Source organism: Narcine bancroftii, chromosome 10 (assembly GCF_036971445.1).
Source record: "Narcine bancroftii isolate sNarBan1 chromosome 10, sNarBan1.hap1, whole genome shotgun sequence".
NCBI classification, from domain to species: domain Eukaryota; kingdom Metazoa; phylum Chordata; class Chondrichthyes; order Torpediniformes; family Narcinidae; genus Narcine; species Narcine bancroftii.
Window position 1 is genome coordinate 81,157,126 of NC_091478.1, and position 21,126 is coordinate 81,178,251.

Below are 21,126 nucleotides of genomic sequence, written 5' to 3' on the forward strand. Positions count from 1 at the left end.
CAACTCAGGTGGGTGAGCGGGGAGAGAGTGGTCTCACTTCATTTACCACCCCCCCCCCATCTAATGCTACTGTGACCCCCCCCCACCCCCTCAATTACTTGAAAGTACCGCCATTTTAATATTATTTTGTTAACCGGTCCCAAGGATTTTGGATAAAAGGTTAAACTCCTGTATATCCTTCCCTGAATGGGACTAAACTTGTATGAAGTTCTCTGGATGTGGCCTCGCCAAAGTAGTGACGGCAAGTTGTAACTACTTTTGTACACCATCCTTGAAGTAAAATCCTTTCTAAAATAATGCAGCATCTTTTACCAGGATAGTAAAGGACAAAATTGCAAGGGCTCTGGCAGAAATATTTAAAATGTCCTAGAGGATTGGAGGGGAGCTCACATTTTTCTATTGTTTAAAAAAGGTTCCAACAGAAACCCTAGAAATTATAGGCTGGTGAGCCTGACGTCAGTAGTAGTTAAATTATTGGAAAGTGTACTAAGGGATTGGATATACAGTTATTTAGATAGCCAGAAACTGATTAGGGATGGTCAACATGGCTTTTTGCATGGTAAGTTGTGTTTAACCAATCTTATACAGTTTTTCAAGGAGGTTAGCAAAAAAGTTGACAAAGGGTTGGCTGTGGATAATGTCTACATGGACTTTGACGAGGTCCCACATTCAAGGTTAGTCAGGAAGGTTCAGACGTTAGGTATTCATGGTGAAGTACTGAAGTCTATTCAACAATGGCTGGACTGGAGAAGCCAGAGAGTAGTGGTGGATGAATGCTTCTCAGACTGGAGGCCTGTGACAAGTGGTGTGTTTCAGGAATCAGTGCTGGGACCGTTATTGTTTGTCATCTATGTCAATGAGCTGGATGATAATCTGGTAAACTGGATCAGCAAGTTTGCAGGTGACACTAAGACTGGAGGCATTATGGACAGCAAAGAAGGTTTTAAAAGCTTGCAGAGGGATTTAGACCAGCTGGAAAAATGGGCTGAAAAATGGCAGTTAGAATTTATTACAGACAAGTGTGAGGTGATGCATTTTGGAAGGACAAACCAATTAAGGACATGCATGGTAAATGGTATGACACTGAGGAGTGCAGCAGAACAAAGGGATCTGGCTCAGTGGTTGGAGCACTGGCCTTGTAAACCAAGGGTCCCAAGTTTGTTACTTGCTGGGGCCTCCTTTTTGTGAGGGGTGCTGGACAAAGTGGAGACTCTCTATCTTCCTTACTGTAGACAAAGTTAAAGAATTTCATGTATGTTGCATTCTAAATCTAATATCACGTGACAATAATGGAACCTTTACCTTTAATTTCCTGAAAGTGGCATCACAGGTGGATAGGGTTGTAAAGAGGGCTTTTAAATATTGGTCTTCATAAATCAAAGTATTGAGTATAGGCATTGGGATTTGTGGTAAAGTTGTATAAGACATTAGTGAGGCCAAATTTGGAGTATTGTGTGCAGTTTTGGTTACCTAACTACAGGAAAGATGTCAATAAGATGGAAAGAGTTCAGAGAAGATTTACTAGGATGTTGCCCAGATGTCAGGAACTGAGTTACAGGGAAAGGATAAACAGGCTAGGACTTTATTTCCTGGAGTGTAGAAGAATGAGGGGAGATTTGATAGAGGTATTTAAAATTATGAGGGGGACAGACAGAGTAAATGTAGATAGACTTTTTCCACTGAGGGTAGGTGAGATACAAACCAGTGGACATGGGCTAAGAATGAAAGGGGAAAATTTTAGGGGAAACATGAGAGGGAATGTCTTCACCCAGAGAGTGATGGGAGTGTTGAACGAGCTGCCAGATGAATGCAGGCTCCATTTTAAAATTAAGAAGAATTTGGACAGATACATGGATGGGAGAGGTATGGAGGACTAAGCAAAAGAACTGGTTTGACACAGACTAGAATGGCCAAAGGGCCCTGTTTCTCTGCTGTAATGAGGGGGAAAAAAGCAATAGAAGTACCTTTTCTGGAGAATTTCATGAAGATAGAATCAGGTGCACAGGTAAGAGAGAGCAAGCTGAAGCAAAGACAAGAGGCAGATTTTGAGCTGTAAATGAGATAAAGATGTGGCGAAGTACAAAGGTACAGGAGTCCCCGAGCTCATCACCTACAATACAGCTTTGAAGTCTGCTGTATGTTTATGTGATGTTGGTGGGGGTGGGGGGAGGTGGTAGGTGATGGTTTAAAATCTTCCTGATGTATTCTGAACTCAGGCAACCTGGGAGCCATAATTTAAAAACAATTCTTTGTCCACAGTTCAGAAAAGGAAGCAACCAGTGAAGATTCTCTCTTCTGCTTGCTGTTCAGTGCACTCTATTGGGAGATATGTGCAGGTTGGTATCTGCTGGAAACAGAAAGATGATGCCTTCCATGGAGAAACAGCCTGCCAACTCTGTTCAGTGAGGCTATAAAGATATGGAAGAAATGGCTCTATGGGTTCTATGAGACCTGCTGAGTTTCTCCAGCACTGAAGAAATGTTAATGGTCATGTAGATGTGTTTAACAAATCGTCACCATTTTATGAGGGTATAAATTGGGACTTTTAAAAATAGTGAAATGGAAAACATTTGGAGATGTACTTGACGTGGAGAAAATAACAAATTCATTTTTACTTCACTCTTTCCCCCCCGCCCCCATACAATTCCAAACACTGATTATTTAAGGGATTTTATTCCTTATTAGGTGGTTAAACTGCACTGAAAGTTTTATGCTATCTAGAGACCCATACCTTTTTTTTCAAATGGCTTCATTTGTTGACTTCAGCAATGATCAGACCTAAGTACCTGATGAGGAAGATGAATCTACTGGGTCAAAACACCCCCCTTTGCAACGCTAGAGACCCATACCTTATGGAAACGTTTCATTATCAATGATAATGGCCTGGAAATCTCGCGGCCTGCGCAGCTTGGTTCAGTTTCTTCAGAGCATTCGATTCAGATTTATTGACATCACATACCTGCAATTCCTTTTTCTGCAGACATGGCAGAATACCACTAATTGGTAATGCAAAAAAAACTGTACACAGCGTAAACATGTAAGCAAAGAATTGTCGACAGATAACAAATGTAAACAAACTGACTGTGCAATATAGAGAGAACAAAGAAAATCAATAAAGTGCACAGTAAGATTCTTTAAATGAGTCTCTTATTCAGTTTGTCGTGGTGGAGGGGTAGCAGCTGTTCCTGAACCTGTTGGTGCGAGTCTTGTGGCACCTATACCTCTTTCCTGATGGCTGCAGTGAGAACAGAGCATGTGCTGGGTGGTGTGGGTTTTGATGATTGCTGTTGCTCTCCAACAGCAGCGTTTCCTCTAGGTGTACTCATTCATGGGGAGGGTTTTGCTTGTGATGTCATGGGCTGTGTCCACTACCTTTTGAAGGGCTTTACACTCTGGGGTCTTGGTGTCCCCATACATAGCAGACGGTGATGCAGCTGGTCAGCACACTTTCCACCACACCTCTGTAGAAATTTGCCAGGATTTTTGGTCTCATACCAAACTTCTTCAAACTGCTGAGAATGAAGAACTGCTGACATGCTTTCTTCACTATGTCATTGGTGTGTTGGGTCCAGGAAAGATCCTTCGTGGTAGTGACTCCCAAATATTTCAATTTGCTCCCCCTCTCCACCTCTGATCCCCCAATGATCACTGGATTGTATACCTCTGCCTTTCCTTTCTTGAAGTCAACAATCAGCTCCTTAGTCTTGGTGACATTGAGTGTACAGTTGTGGTTGGTGCACCATTCAGCCAAGTTTTCAATCTCCATCCTGTATGCTGACTCATTCCCTTCCTTAGTACATCCCATTTCTGTGATATTATTGGCAAATTTGTAGATGGTGTTATTGTCTGTCGTGCAGAGCTACACAAGTTGTAGGTGTAAAGTGAGTAGAGCAGGGGGCATTCAGATCAGTCATTGAACGTTCATGAAAGCATTTTATTCTGGTTTCTTCATTTCAATCCAGGTGAAGTAAAGGGATATTGTTCTTTCAGAATCTTTGAGCTTCGTTTTAAAGAAATGCTGTGATAAGCCTAACTGTGAAACCGCTTCCAATCATTCCATGAGCAAGAGCGAGTGAAGTTGATCCTTTCTCGTTGAAATTCAATCAAGGGCATTAAAGTGTAAACCAGTTGGAAAAACAAAGAGCTTAGGGAAATCAGATGCGTAAACAACAACAAACATGTACTTTGTAATCTTCTTAGAGAAATTAATGAAGGGAAAAACCCCCGTGCTTGAAAGGATAATGATCCGGTGCTATCATATAACATCCCTGGGAGGATCAGTCTGGAGGTGAGAACGAAGCAGGCTAGATTAAAGTAAAACCCCACAGGAATTATAAAAAATTAGGGAAAAGGATGAGAGCCAACCCATTCACGCACCCAGAAAGATTTTCTGGATGTGGTAGCTTTGATCTCGAATATTTTGAAATTCTCAGAGACTGTAACATTGATCCTCTCAGCTTTATACATTCATTTGATTTTCGTATTTAAAGAAAAACTTTACTGCAGATTGATGTCAACATAAATAAAGGATTTAACCAATGCAAACATTTTTTCATAGCTTCAGAGTTGAAAATGTACTTACTTTTTAGCTTTTTCTTTTCTTTTTAGTTCAAGCATTTGCGTTGCCCCAATTTCCAATGATATTTACGCTCCTTGATGGACAACTGTGGCTATGGTGCAGATTCTTCCTCAAAGAAATCATGCAAACAAAGGAGGTAAATCTTGTTTTTCTAATGACGATGTCTTTAATCTGGCTTTTGGTCTAATAGGCTGCATCCTGAAAGTTTGATATGGGCCAGTGGAAGTGCTGAAAGATCAGTGTTACAAGGAAATAAATGTTAATTCGATTATAATGCCCCTGATAAGAAACAGCAGTTGTTTTCCAAGGAGCCTTTGGAAGAAGCTCTTCATTAGTTCTAGCTATCAAGTGATTGTTTCAATCTCTACCAGATAGTTTACAGACTGGTCTCATTCATTTCTCTCAGCAAAATTCATTTAAGCATGAAACAACAAGGAGCAAATAAACTCACAATTCACACTGTATCAGTGTTTTTTTCTGAAATGCCCAATGTGTATTTGGAAAAGAAGATTTTTTTAAAATTTGACTAACCAGAAGACAGAAAGTGCATAAAATCTCTCGTGAAGATATTCCATGAGTTTTTGTTCTTCAGATTTTTTTTACTAAAGCAAACTATTATTAAGAACAACAAATATGGACCTTGTAAAGACCATATGGGCAGAAAGCTACATGATGTGGCTACCATTGCCCTGCTTGTCATCCCCAATCATGTTTAGTATAATCCTTGTTTTAATTTACTCTGCTTGTATGGCACCAATCTTGCCAGTGCATTCCTCCGGGTCCCTTCATTCCTGCCATTTATGACAAGGAATATGCAAAGGCACAATTATTCATCCGCTAAGGTGACAGAGAAGGGCTCTGCCGGGGAATATGTTTTCAGTGGCTCAGCATCTTAATGTCAGTTACTTAAACACTTTGCAGTTACAAGCAATTCTTCAGAGACCATTTTATTAATATGTTGATCTGAGAAGCGATTAGGCTTGGTATACATGAATAAGTATATTTACTTCAGGAGAGAAAATCTTTCAGACTGGTGCTGTGAATAGGTCCTTATAAGTGTGTTCTTGCTATATTATTTTAATGTGTGTGTGTTTGGTTTTATTCGGAGTTGACTTCAGCTGTTGTTTTGTTTATTTCAAGATTATATCTTTCGCTTATTTCACACAATGATGTAAAGTGCAGTGAGGAAAAATGCAAGAAGTCTCAAGTGCGCATTCAGTTTCTTCGTGCCATGATGTATTGCATTTGCCACGGTCAGACCAGTTTTAACAATGGCTTTCATTTTCTTCTGCTCTGAAACCATTTTCTTTTTGCGGGCCTATTCTCTGACACTTCTCTTTCCTTTTCAGGGTATCATTTGCAATTTAAAGCTCACCTGGTGTGTGCACTAACAATAGGCTTCAGCATGAAATGGTTCAAGGCCTGCCTGCATGCCTAATGAGGTTGATGTTGAGCTATTTAGCTCTTTGTCCCACCATAATATCTACTTAATGCAACTCAATGGGAGTGGATTGTTGGAAGCGTTAAAGATTCTATTAAGTCTTTACAAAAGCCACTCTATTCTGCTTCCAACTCTATAGCAGTGGCAGCATAAAATTTAAGAATGCAATAGTGGGAACAAGTGGTTTAAATGAGACCAAAAAAGAAAACCTGTTAGAAATTTTAAAGAAAGTTTGTTTCAAAGATATAAGGTGCAAGATTATGGCAATTGCTCATCACAGGACAGAATTGGTGGCATTCAGAGTTTTATTCAGCAAGTTTAAAGTTAAACACTATTTATATGCATCAACCCTTCAACCTCTTTCATTATTTTCACTTCACTTTAAATGTTTCTAAATCTGATGAGGTCAAAGGACACCAGCAAAGGGACAATAAAGCAATATAGATTGATTCACAAGCCAGGATCCACCTGTTATTTTTGCAGAAGATTATTTAAACCCTAACCTCTTGGAATAACACAAAACCAAAAAAAAAATATTTAATCAGGCCATTTTATTTTTTCCTTGTGGGATTTTATCATACACGCATGGTGATAGCCACCAACCATGAAAAGCAGAATGTAGTCGGGCCAGAATTTCACACAGCCAGCATTGACTTGGCTTGGGGAGGAGGGTACTAAGCTTTCTTTTCAGACATGGTAAAACCCTCCATCTGGCCACCCTAAACTCTCAGTTAGCTTGTTCAACTTGCTGTCAGCTGATTGGGCTTTCTGAAGCAGAAGTAACAACATCAATAGTGTAAACCCTTGCCACTTGAGAGTATTACATTTCATTTCATGCTTGACTCAATCAAAACTGGGGAAATGAAATTTACACCTTTTTGATGTTCTTTTCCCTGCTGTTTAAGAGAAAAAATCTTAACCCTTTTGATCTTCACAAGGACCTACTAAATGACCAAATATGCCAAGCTGCCAGGAGCAGACGGCTGGCAGTTGCCAAGTTATGTCAGGTCAACCTTCAGCCACTTACTGCTGCATTGCTTCAACAGAAGCCCCAAAATGGAAAATGACAGTTGCTGTAGAAGTGCTGGTTTAATTACTCATTGGTGTGATGAGCCCTCAGATCCAGCCAGGCTCAGGGAGAAGTCTGCCTCTTGCTGGCTGTGTGCTGCTATCCAGCATCACTGTGCACTGTTTGCTCCTCTTAATGAAACCAGGGTTGTTAAGGCTGTTGGCAGCATCCTGCTGCTCATGGCACTGTGGTCGATCGTGACAAACACATGCAGGGGGAAAAAAAAATAGGTTTTTTTTTGCTCTCTCTCGGAAGCTTCCAGAGGCTTGGATGCTCTCCTGCAGGCTTTCCGCCTTTTTCTCACCCTTACTCAAGCCTCCTCCATTTGCGACTTGATGAAAACATTTGTGATAGATAATCAGATGGTTGTGTCTTGCGGGGAACAACGTCGTGTTTGTTAAATATAAATGACCATTAACGCAGATAGCATTGCAGAAGGCAAAGGGTTTTGACACATTTTCAATGAAGCAGGCTGGGCTTCGATGAAGGGAGCCAAGTGCCTGTAAAGAAACTTGTCTGGGACTGTGATGTTCGGACAGTTTTTGTGTGACAAGATACATAGTTTCTATTCAGCTACATGGAGATTATTGGTTACTATAGTTTCACTAATGCTCAATTGAAGCTGATGGCTAAGCTGAACAGAATAGGTTAAAAGGTGCCGATGTTCAGACTCAAGAAACCACATGTTGAGAGTCAGGGACCAAACAAAACAAAGAGCACATCTCCGTGTTCTTTGATGTCTTCTCTGAGGTTTGCAGAATGAGAAAAACGAATATTTTGCCCTCAGATAGGATTGCTCGATGCGACCTATGACAATGCTTCAGTGTGAAGAAACAATCTAATACACTTAGTTCAAATAAAATAGGGCAAGAAAAATAAAACATTCACTGGTGTGCATATTTATTTTGAATTTATGTCTCATATCTTTTGAAGCTAATATCTTTTTCTCCCTGTAAACTGCTTTACTAAAATGAAAAACATTACATTAGGATCCGACTGCATTTGCAGGATGAATTGTTTCCACCAGAACCCTGATCAGCTTAGAAAGTATTTATTTCTTTAATACTTACTTGTATCAAATAAATGGCGTTACCTTGCCCCTTGTTCAGCTAAGATTCAATATCTGAGAGGATGCCTCCTCTATCAGGATGCACATCCGATGCCCTGAAACGTCACTTTATTTTTTTTGTTACTGTTGGAAGGTGGAGGAGCGCCGACGGCATGTTTTAATGTGGGCTTCTGACACAAATCAACACTGGAGGCGACTTTATTTGTTCACAGCTGGAGAGAGGGAAAAAACAAAGATATTACAGGTAAATAAAGAATCTGTTTAATCATTATAAAACCCACCATTTATGTCCAATGGACTTTGCATCAATTGCTTGTTGAAAACAAAATACTGCGCATAAAAAGGTGAAGCTCCTGGTTTTTATTTCTTTCACTGTTTAATCTTTGGTCAATATTGAGACCCTCTATGGCAGAACCAAAACAGGGGTGAACCACAGGCTATGCGCTGCAGCACAAAATGAAAATATTACCTATTGTCAAGATATTTTGGAAGGCAAACATTCATTTGGGTTGGAGCCTCAGGCAATGAGCAGTAACCACCAGTGCTAACATATATTAACTCATGCTCATTGTCTCTCAGTTCATGTTTAATTTATATCCAGCGAGCTCTGGGTCCTGGTTTTCATATAAGAATGTAATTTGTACGAACAGTGCTCACCAAGTAAACACTTATAGAAAATTCAATCCTTCTAGAAAAAAAGTCATCAAACAATAGCATCGGCATCACTGTCCTTGATTTTGAGTCTTTAGTGATGCATCAGTGGGTCTACAATATGCAGAATTACCAGGCATATTAATGACCAGATGCAGTACCAGCCCATTCTCTTCACTGAAATCTTCTTATGCAAATACCCCCATGAATCCAGTTCAAAGGGGTGGTTTCAAAATGAGCTGCTACGTACATTCAGATGAGTCCTTTCACTGCCTGGGAGAGGCCCTGTAAAGAAAGTGACATGAGAGAAGTTTGGATGCTTGTTTTTATCCTGAACATGATCCTTTTATTATAATCTTCTACTGGCTTCTTGTTCAGTTTGGTTTTTGATTTTTAAGTATTTAACAGAGGGGGATAATCCCAGCCTTTGTAGCACTATGTACTAAATTTGGCACTCAATGAGAAATTGTTGTGTATGGTTGCATGTTTAAACCATCTTTTCACTTAAGAAGGGTATGGCACTAAATAGTCTTTTGGATGATAATTGCCTAGATTTTGCATAAGAATATAAATGATTTTATTAGCAAATTAATTACATACACTTTGACGTTATAATTTGTTTAACATTTTTAATTAATAATCTCTGAACCACGGATATGCATTTTAGCATGATGTCATTGTGCATTTGGAATTGATAAAAAATGTTTGTAAATGCGATAAATGCTAAAGGGAGAAAAAATACCTTCAATTTGGTTTTGAAGCTGCTGTGTTAGAGTATTCATTCTTCGCTCTATAATCTATTTTATTGATTAAAAATACAGATTTGAAATGCTAGTTGATGATGTGGAGTTGATTTGATCATTTTAAGTGTTGATTATCTACAAAATAAGGAGTTCAAAATGAATATTTGGGCTATTTAAAGCAGAATTGTATTTGATCTTTATACGAAAAATACACATGGAGCAAGGTTTGAAAACGATGCACAACAGGATAAATAAACCTGCATTGGTTAAAAAAAATAATTAATGTGATATTGTTGATGTGAACTTTTAAGTGCCAATTTAACAAATTGACAAACATTTTAACACCATCTTCCAAATGTGTGAAGAAATTATTTAAAAATCATTAATTTTTTAAAATTGTTATGTTAAGTGAATAATCTGATTTTGGAAGTTCAGCAAGAAGCTTAAATGAAAATGATATTGTATTGCATGTAATTGCTGCTTTAAATCTCTTGCACAAGTGAAAATTAATGACTCAGTGGCCACTGGCGGCAGCACTTAACAAAGCATTTGAAGCCCATTTTTCATTACACGGTTCATAGGCAAATGCTACTGTAATCAGACAGAGGTAGGTAGCATTACTTGGCAGCACAAATAAAAAGAAAAACATTTGACTGCTACAAAATTAAACTTTTATGTGATCATTTATGTCTTAAATGTCCAAGAAACTATAAACCCTTAGACAGAGTTTAATGTGTCTGTACTAAAAATAGAAATGAAGTATTATTCTATTCTAAATATGAGGAATGGAAGGATCATACTAAACTGCACAACACAAGTTTGGACAACAAAAGTACAAAACTCATTTTCATTAAAATGTAGGAGATGTCACATCTTGGAGTGAGCAATCCTATGCAAAGAATAAATGCACTCAATAAAACACAATAAATGGGACAATTAGATTAAAGATATATCAAAGTGTCAGAAGTATTAAGTATATTTTTGTAAGGCTAGGTGAGGCTTAGATTGAGCTTGTTTGCCAAATGCATGCTTTTTATAAATTGAAGTAGGTATACAACCACAACAATTCACAGAACTCCAAATAAATGACTTAAGGAGTTCATGAAAATGCCGTTAATCTGTCTCATTTAATCCTTCTCAATTGATTCCAGTATGTGCTTAGATTTTGAGAATTGATTCTCAAGCAAGAATTTTCATCTACTGTGCTGCCTCTGGTTGAAGGGCATTGCTAACTGATCATACTTACTCTGTGGAGTAATGTCGAACCTGATTTCACCACAACCACATCAACCCTTTCCCCCTACAGGTCAGTAGGTTGAGGGGCCCAAAAAATTTATTAAAATGTCTTTTAAATTAAACTGCCTATTTACCTGTGAATGTTAAACTATATATTTTTGCATTGTATGTTTTACAAAGGAGCTTTGCTAATTGATAACGAATTATTCATAGAATGATTGAGCTAGAATGGAGTTATTTTTGCGATGTAACCTGCTGAGTTTCTCTAGCAATTTGTTGATTGAGCTAGAACTTGTATTACTGGCATTTAATTAAGTAAGTGAAATGAAATGCTGGATTTTAACCCAAATATAGAATTCCCAAACTTGTTGACCATTCTTTTGGATTTTAATAGGTCCTTGCTGAATTTGGACTTCTTATGGAGTTTGTCCAGAGTGAACCTGTGCCCGGTTAAATTGAGGGGCAAGGCTAGGTATTCAGCGATGGGCATTTTTTAATTAGTCCAGCTATTTTTTTTATTATCATTTAATAAATTTTAAATTAAATTTAGACATACAGCATCGTAACAAGCTGTTTCAGCCGATGAACCTGTGTCGCCCATTTGCACCCAATTAACCTACAACCTCTGGTATATTTTGAAGGGTAGAAGAAAACCGGAGCACCTAAAAGAAAGCCATGTAGATGCGGGGAGAACGTACAAACTCCTTACAGACAGCGCGGGATTCGAACCCTAGTCACTGACGCTGTAACAGCATAGTTCTAACTGCTACGCTATCCGTGCTGCCCCTAATCATTCTCATATATTTTAATGTATTTGCTGGAATCCCTATATTGAAGGACAGGGTGTCAAACAATTGTCATCAGTAGCAATGGATAAACAGTGGTTCGATGGGTCAACACCCACTCCCCTTCCCCCCCCACCGAGAGGTGGTGGCTAGCCTGGATGTGGTAGTCATAAGCCCCTTTCACAACTTGCAAGTAGTCCCAGGAATTAATGGCCAATCGGCCTAAAAAGGGTCTAGTGTGAAACAAAAATCTTCTCAATGCTGGTGTGAGATGATGTCATCTCACGCCAGAGATAGACTGCCTCTACCCCAGTACAATCCCCAGTGTCTGCAGACGTTGGCATTGCAATCATGCAAGTGTAGAACCGGCAATGGTTTTCTGGGATAGAAATGACCCATGTTTTTGCATGAGTGCAGGAATGTGAAAGAAGAAAATACTAAAATGAAGGTATAAACTTTACTGTGGTAAAGTCACAGCAGGAGAGAGAGAGAGAGAGAGAGAGAGAGAGAGAGAGAGAGGAAGTAAATAGCAATAGCAGACAATTTTTAAACAGCGTGGAAAAGTTGGTAGCACTATAATGCACAATTTATAAAGACCGTGGGAAAAAGCAATGACAGACCTGCCTTCCCAGAATGCTGTGTGACAGAGAAACCCCTCCATGAGTGTCCTTGCATGCAACTATGCATATAGCCCTTTCTCTGCTGCACGGCATTGTGGAAGGGCAGGTCTGTCATCGATTTTCCCCCACAATATTTATAAATTGTGCGCGATAGCACTGCCAAATTTCCTATGCTGTATAAATTATACGCGATAACGTTACCAACTTTCCCACGCTGTTTAAAAATTGTCCACTATTGCTATTTATTGCTAGCCCTTTCCCACGGTCCCTTAGAAAGGATTATATAGATTGGCACAACAACAGTGGCTGAAGGGCTCATAGTGTGCTGTGTGTTAAGCTTAATTATATTATAATTAGGCATGTTTAATTTTGTTCAAATATATAAGATCTTAATACATTGATTAAGATTTAGGGCAGATTCACCATCGCTTGATGCATCATGGCGCCACTGGTAGAAGGTAGAACAGTCCTAACCCAGGGGATGGATCCTTACAAGTGTGAACGCGTGCAATATCCCATTAAGACTGGTCAAGTACAAACAGCAAAAGTGCCATTCCTATCCCAGGACACTAAACAGCTGATTTAATGGGACACAAATGTAAATAGTGCTAAAGAGCCTCACCAGATTCTCCAATCACGTTACTTTCTGATTCAGAGTGCAGACAGTATAGGCATGGATTTTCTAGTTGCAAAACTTTCCTTTGTCACTTGCGTGGGACTTCATGGGAGCAGGTAGCAGTCAAAAGCTGACGGATATGAACTGTGAATTGACTGATCAATTGGCAGGCCAACTGAAAAGCTTACATTGCAATGGCAAAGTAAATGAGGAGTCCTCCTCTCATCTTGGATCTAGCTTGGCATGAATCTCAAGCTTTCCCTTTCCGATACTGAAGTGGAGGCCAGTTTGATTTCAATGGCCACAGCCCCTTTTGCTGTTGTCTAACAGGCAAATTGGCTCAGATGAGGAGCTTGAAGTCAAATGAGTTTGTCTGGCAGCACCATAGTGCAACTTCCTTCACTGCAAATCACTGGGTATCTTGCAGCCAAGCTGCATCCATAGATGGCATTAAGGAAGGAACACCAGATAAGATGGGAAGTGGTGATGGTGATGGATGGAGGTTCAAGTATCCCTCTCTGTTAAATACTGGTACTTAAAAATCAAAAACCAAACTGAACAAGAAGCCAGTAGAAGATTATAATTAAAGACTCATGTTCAGGAAAAAGACAAGCATCCCAACTTCTCTCATGTCACTGTCTTTACTGGACCTCTCCCAGGCAGTAAAAGGACTCAGCTGTCCTGAATATTATTCTTTAATTTTTTAAAATATTGTTGTTTACCACACAATAGAAGCCAAATCCGGCCATTTAAACCCAAGCAGCTCAATAGCACCCAATTAACCGACAACCATTTTGGAGAGTGGGAGGAAATCCATGCAGACATGGGGGGAATGTACAGACAGCATCGAATTTCAATGATCGCTGGTGCTGTAATAGTGTCACACTGACTGCTGTGCCAACCATCCGCTCTGTGATTCTGGTCAGGAATGATTATAAACAGATAAAATAGTAAAGTGGAGAAGCTGTGATTCAATTTAAAACAAAAAGTAGCCTGGAAAGATGCTCTTTGATAACTGAGCCAGAAAGATGGGTGCAGTCATTGTTGCCTCCTCCCATATCCACTTCTTCCTCTACCACGGAGCACGAGCAGAGCACGTATCATTATGAGAATAGTAAAGGTGAACACAGATTTTGAGTTTTTCCTCTGCTGCGAACATCAAAATACTTGCAGAACAGTAAAGGCACTGGAATCAGTTCAGAACATTGGCGGCCTCCTCTCAGACTGACTATGGGAGCAAGGTTCTAACTCTGAGCATTCATTTTTTTATGCTTTGCCATTGGACTTAGTTGGGAGTGAAGGATTCAGAAGGGAACTTGAATCTCCAAGTAACCAATCTTTGTGTGTGCCTGAGAAATGATGGCATGATGGATTATTGTAACATGAAAGGCTTGACACTGCACCATGGATGTCAGACATTGACTGGCATAAACCATGTATAGTTGCTACTCAACGAGGTATTGAGGCAATGAAGCGAAACACGAACTCAGCCGGTCTCGCAGCATCCATTAGAGGTGAAGATATATTACCGATGTTTTGGCCCTGAGGCCTTCTTCAAGGAACAAGCAAAGAACAGGAAGGCATCACACTAACGAGGACTCCAGGCCAACAAAAGGTGTTAATTGGATAAGAGGAGAGGTGAGAATTGATTTTAGATCTGTGAAAGGAGACAGAGGAGAAAGAGAGTGAGGACAATTGCTAGGAGAAAGGCAATGGGGGATGAAGGGTGGAGGGGGTTTGACAGAAGCCAAAGAAGTCTGTGTTAATGCCAACCGGTTGTAGGGTGCCCAGATGGAAGATGAGGTGCTGTTCCTCCAATTTGCGGGATATCTCAGTTTGGCAATGCATGAGACTATGGACAGTCATTTCAGCAAGGGAATCGGACAGGGAATTGAAATGGATGGCCACTGGGAAGTACTCAACAAAACAATTTCCCAGTCTGTGCTAAGTCTCTCCAATGTAGAGGTGACCACAACAGGAGCACCAGATGAAGTAGATGACCCCTACAGATTCACAAGTGAAATGTTGCTTTACTTGGAAGGACTGTTTGGGGCCCCGAATGGTGGCGAGGGATGATGTGTGGGTGCAAGTGAAGCAGCTCCTGCTGTGACAGGGGTAGGTGACAAGGGAACATTTGATGGGGAGGGAGGAGTGATCACGGAGGGAGTGGTCCCTGCGGAAGGTGGAGAGGGGAGGGGAGGGGAATGTGGTGGGATCACATAGTAGGTGGTGGAAATGGTGGAGGAGGATATGTTGGATGCGGAGGCTGGAAGCCTGGTGGGTGAGGACAAGGGGAATTCTGTCTTTGTTGTGCATGGGGGAAGAAGGGCCCAGGGCAGAGGATATACGGGTGAGGGCCAAGTTGATTGTGGTACAGTAGAAGGAAAGCCATGTTGTTGGAAGAAGGACAGCTCTGATGTTCTAGCCTGGAGGTCCTCATCCTGGGAGAAGATGTGTCAAAGAGAGAGGAATTGAGAGAAGGAAATGGAATTCATACAGTGGTCAGGGAGTGAAGAATGGACAGGGAGGGAAGAGGTGTAGTCGCGATAGCTGTAGGTGTTGGTGGGTTTGTAGAAGATATGTCGAGAGTTCGTCTCATGAGGTGGAGACAGGCAGATCAAGGAGAGGGGGAATGTTGGTTGAGGTGGACCAAGGCAATGAAATTCCTTATGGTTGTGGATCATTTGAAAATTCATCTCAAAGCATGTAGGACAATAATTTACTTCCTCCATATTCAGGAGGCCTGGAATCCAGGAGGAGGATAAATTTGGCTCTCCTGGAGTACAGACCTGCTGTGAGGTCGCTCTTGTGTTCCATATTTGAAAATATTCCCAATGGCTCTGTCACATTCTGGCGGGGGAAAAAAATGTGTAGACATTGATAGTGGCGAAAACCTTCCCCATCACAAGAAATGATGTTCTGATCCTGCTCCATAGCTACACTTGTTGCTCCAGTGAGGGGTGGCAGATGCTGCAAAATGTTTGAAGAGAAACTAAAGTTTGTAAGTCAAGGTGTGTATAACTGGACTGAAAGTAGTTGCCAAACAGGAAGGGCCTTTGGGAGATGATAGGCCTGAAACCATTCTGCTCAAATAGATCTGAGTGCTCTAATGAAGAAGAGCATGACATTTAGTGTCTCAAGACCAGTAAAATATTGATTTATATTTGAAATCCATTCACCAAACTGTGATATTTATCCAAGAAAATCCTATTTTTCTAAAAATTGCTCAATCTTGATCTTGACCTAAATAGTTGTCCAACATGCTCATTGTTTTAGAACCCATGCATTTGAGATGATTAAATACTTCCTGTTCATCCCCCTGAATTTATTTAATCTTGGTTTGAACATTGTGCTTTTTTTTCACTAGAACAAGTCATAGATCACACGTACTCAAAATGAACATGCACACATTTCCGTGGCCTATATAGCCCTACGATCTGTAAGATGCACAAAGGAGTGCTGCAAAATGGGTCGGATGAGAATTAGAAGCAAAGTACCTGCAGGTACCGGAAATCTGAAATGTTGGAAATGCTCAGTTGATCAGACAGCATAAGACATTATTTTCATTTATATGACTTAATATGGTTCAAAACATCAGTGTGTCTGTCGAGTGAAAAGTTTAAGCAACAAAACAGCGCATTTTATTTCAATAAAATGTCCTGACCCAAAAAGCTGACTCTTCATTACTCTCCACGGAGGCTGCCCGACCTGCTGAGCAGCTTCTCTTTGTTTAATCAAGCTTTCAGCATTCTGTTTTTCTGCTTCTTGTATTATTTATCCCTTTTGTCTGTTTCTAACTTATATTTTCTGTCTGACAATCTATTCACAAAATTACTTCCAACATCTGTTTTTACCTTGATGATGTACGGCTGGAGCCGAGGCAAATGCCGACAATGCCCATCGTGTTCGTGAGCTTTCTCAAAGGTTTTAACTAGATTAATCAGACATGATATACTAATCATAATTCCCTCTATTGAGCCATATTTGTTCAAGTATTCAATTATCCTCTTTGACAATGTATTCAAATCATTTTCATCCAACTAATGTTAAACTGACCAACCTATTTCCCACTTTCTCCTTCCCTCTTTTATTGTACTCCATTTTAAAAATCATTACAAAATAGACTCTATTCACAATTAAAAACAGATGCAGTGCACGTTCTTTTCACATCCGTGATGTCACAGCTGTAAATGCACAAAGGAAAAACAGCAAAGTTTTAACATTTGTACTATCAATATTTTTTTTCTGTATACTGTAGCAGTAACCATTTATAGCATCATTGCCTCTGGAGCCCCCTCAGAGTTATGCCCCTTGCTGTTGTTTGAGATGCTTCCTGACCAATCTTAGCCCTTAAATGTACAGTTGCGGAAGGATCCTCAACTGTGGTGCTTCCCCACAGAGCTCTTGCATTGGCTGCACTAAGCCTCCATGCATCTCTCAGCAAATAATCTTGCAGTCTGGAATGTACCAGTCAGCAGTATTCCCTCACTGATATCTCACTGTGCTGGAATACCTATAAGTTTTAGGCAGACGAAAGAGCATCTTTCACCGAGTGGATGATCTTCCAGCTGACTGGATGTCTATCTGCATACATCTTTAGCATCTGCCATCTGTTATACTGCTGCTGGGGATGAACAATGACAAGGACCCTTGCACACCCTCTAGAACAGCAGTTTTCAATGTTTTTCTTTCCACTCATGCCACCTTAAGTAGGTGCTTTGTGATTAGTTAGGAATTATTTAAGGTGATATGTGAGTGGGGGGGAAAAAAGTTTGAGAACCACTGCTCTAGACCCAATTGTTACTGAAATATTTTGCTTGAGAAAAAGTTGCCATTGGCCCATTTTCTTTGGAGTTATGAAACCGTGCACATAACAAGTGAATTAGGTACGATTAAAACAGTGGTTTTCAAACTTTTTCTTTCCACTCATATATCACCTGAAGTAATTCCTTATGAATCACACAGAGCACCTATGCCATGGGGATTACTTCAGGTGATATGTGAGTGGAAAGAAAAAGTTTGAAAACCACTATTCTAAACAAATCCAGTTTGCAAAGAGGTAGGAAAATGTCTCCTCCCCATCACAGTTTATTACATACAATGTTTATTTCATTTCATCCAATTTCCATCCTTGGGATTGTGTGAGGGGAAGGTTGCAGGGAGAATGCTTAGCAGTAGCAGTGGCCTTTCACATTTAGGGTTATGGAAAGCAATCTGATAAAAAAAAACTTGGGGAAACTTGATTTGTTGAGTTTGGGGTCCAGCGAACCCCTGACACTGAGCTAATATATTGAAGACTGGAAGAATAAAACAATGAAGAGTTGGGGCAGGGATAAAAATGACCAAAACAGGTCTGAACTCTCCAATGTAACTTTGGATATGATGAATTGATTTAAACAACTGGCATCATACGTCAAAAAAGGAGTAAATTGGTTCAAATTTCCCCTTCCCTGCAACAATAGCAGTTGTAACCAATCTGCAGGCTTGCACCTGGTTTTCCATGTTGTTCAGGGGCATGTCAGACAAAATCATTTCAATCTTTTACCTGAATAGAAAGATAAGCCTATAAATTGCTGTTTCCCCAATCATTCTGGCTTGCTAAAAGCTTTTCTTTTATATGCAATTTTGCTGCTTTAATTCTGTGCAGGGTTTTCTCCCTCCTGCATGGTGTGTCCACCATTTGGAAGAGAGCAGCAATAAATTCAATAAATAAGCTGTGAGTCTCAATTAAGAGGTAATTAAGCTCCAGCAAAAGAACAGTGATGACAAACCAAGCTGATTACACACCAAATTGGCGTAGATTTTGATGGAATTGAGAGTAATACCAAGGGGAGGAGAAACTGCTGAAGGCTGTTCCTGTACTGCTGCTACAAGAAGCACGACATCCACCCAAGGAAAAAAATGAAGAATGCTGTATATCATGTCCTTTTCAGAATGTCCCGAACAACTTTTCAGTTCATTAAGCATTTTTGGAGCATAGTCACGGAAACACTTGTGCGGAGTAAGCTCTCAGAAAAAGCAATGTAATAATGATTAGATCATTTTTTCAAAGAAATCTAGATTGCAGGGTAAATACTGGTCAAGATGCCAGGCATAATATACCAACTCAATGCTGTAAGTTATTTTACATTAATCTGTGAAAACAGATGGTGTTTCTGTTTAAGGACTCAACTCGAAGTCTAGCGCTGTCTGTAAAGAGATGGCACATTCTCCTTGTGACTGCATGGGATTCCATCGGGTGCTCCGTTTTCCTCAATTCCTTCAAAATGTGCAGGCATTGTAGGTTAATTGGGGTATTTAGATGGCACGGGCTCGTGGGCCGAAAGGGCCTGTTACCATGCTGAATGACTACAAACAGACATTACATCTGACACTGAAACACTACCTTAGTACTATACAGGTACCCAGAGTTTCAGCCTAGGTTTTAGTGTTCAAATTTCTAAGCGCTTGACTTGGATACAAGAATGCTACTGCCTGAGCTACAGCTGACACAAAGAAGATTAAATACATCACCAATCACACCTTTACAAGAATGGAAATAAAACTTGTATTCTTGACTTCAATACTGTGCTGATAAAAATGTACAAGATTCCAGTATCTTCAATCCCCTTCTTATCTGTACACCTTTGGCAGCCAAAATTGTTGATGTTACACATGTTCCCTGTCATAACCTGGAAAATGCCCCCCGGCACAAAATGTAAGAGTTATGGTTGCCTTGACAGTCTCTGTTCATGCTGTCCCAATGTTTGAGGTTGTCATAGGTCTTTGCAAATTAGATACTACACATGTGCAACTGACTCTCAGCCTCCAGCTATAGAAAACGGTGCCTCAGGATGTGGTCAATAGGTGGATGTTGCCAAGCCCTGGAAAATGTACCTTTGGTTCTACCTGAAAACCTCTCTCAGATTCTTCCCTCCCCTCAATCCATAATTGTTAACATTGCACAATGCTGTATGTTAGCAGCATTTTGCAATCTTTTTGATAACAAAGCTAGATTGGTTCTAAATACTTTAAAAGAAAAGTAGCCCTGACCTGTTGCAAGTTTTATCCAAAATTTATAATACAATGTTTATTTCTATGAATAATATGGGAAAATGTTTTTTGTTTTCAAATAATAGTTGAAATCAAAAACTTTCATAATGGACTATTTGTACATCGATACTTATCGGACTTTCAGGAGAAAAATATTGAAGGCTACAATGTCATTTCTGTTGATATTTCATGTGTGCTGTTTGGAATAATTTTCAGCTGTTGTACTGTTCCTTGATCCAAAGATCTAGTATCTGAGCCATAAGTTTTCACCAATTCAAAATAGAGAAGTTGCTGGGATTCCTGGCATGTGATAATGCCTGACACTGATTTTACATTGGTCATATTCAAACTAGTTAAGGTGCTTCTCACCTTCAATGCCAATTTGCATTGCAGACATCTTTACATAACAGTATATATTTCAAATCGGAGCATGTCTTGCAAAGTTATGGAACAGTTCTTAACTGCAGCTCAGAGTAATGCACATTGTCCAGTGTGATCAGTACAGTTTTAGGACCTTTCTGATTGCTGACACGATGAGAAATGTGAAAACTGGTGAGACAAACTTTTGAAGTAAGCCATGTGGCAGAAGTGAATTGACATTGCCAAAAACAAGGACTGGTTTGACGAAAACAGCCAGGAAATCCAGGAGCTGCTGGCAAAGAAGCGAGCTGCCCACCAGGCTCACCTTACAAAGCCGTCCTGTCCAGAGAAGAAACAAGCCTTCCGTCGCGCATGCAACCATCTTCAGCGCAAACTCCGGGAGATCCAAAATGAGTGGTGGACTAGCCTCGCCAAACGAACACAGCTCAGCGCGGACATTGGCGACTTCAGGGGTTTCTACGAGGCTCTAAAGGCTGTGTACGGCCCCTCACCCCAAGTCGAAAGCCCGCTGCGCAGCTCAGACGGCAAAGTCCTCCTCAGCGACAAGATCTCCATCCTCAACCGATGGTCAGAACACTTCCAATCTCTTTTCAGAACCAACCGCTCAGTCCAAGATTCCGCCCTGCTCCAGCTCCCTCAACAGCCCCTAAGGCTAGAGCTGGATGAGGTTCCCACCCTGGATGAGACATATAAGGCAATCGAACAACTGAAAAGTGGCAAAGCAGCAGGTATGGATGGAATCCCCCCAGAAGTCTGGAAGGCTGGCGGCAAAACTCTGCATGCCAAACTGCATGAGTTTTTCAAGCTTTGTTGGGACCAAGGTAAACTGCCTCAGGATCTTCGTGATGCCACCATCATCAACCTGTACAAAAACAAAGGCGAGAAATCAGACTGCTCAAAATAC

The 21,126-nt window shown here is 40.3% G+C and overlaps 1 long non-coding RNA gene across 4 annotated transcripts in view; it reads left to right on the forward strand.

Moving 5' to 3' along the window:
* LOC138743981 (uncharacterized) overlaps nucleotides 1-21,126 on the forward strand; it is a 110,114-nt gene that overhangs the window by 43,899 nt on the left and 45,089 nt on the right. For 2 of the 4 annotated variants that reach the window (XR_011345154.1, XR_011345158.1), the window contains 6 exons: nucleotides 2,260-2,336; nucleotides 4,609-4,715; nucleotides 5,720-5,832; nucleotides 8,292-8,402; nucleotides 10,704-10,858; nucleotides 16,177-16,312. This is a non-coding gene — a long non-coding RNA (uncharacterized lncRNA). The remainder of the gene's footprint in view (nucleotides 1-2,259; nucleotides 2,337-4,608; nucleotides 4,716-5,719; nucleotides 5,833-8,291; nucleotides 8,403-10,703; nucleotides 10,859-16,176; nucleotides 16,313-21,126) is intronic. The other 2 variants (XR_011345156.1, XR_011345155.1) reach the window with 2 other exon arrangements.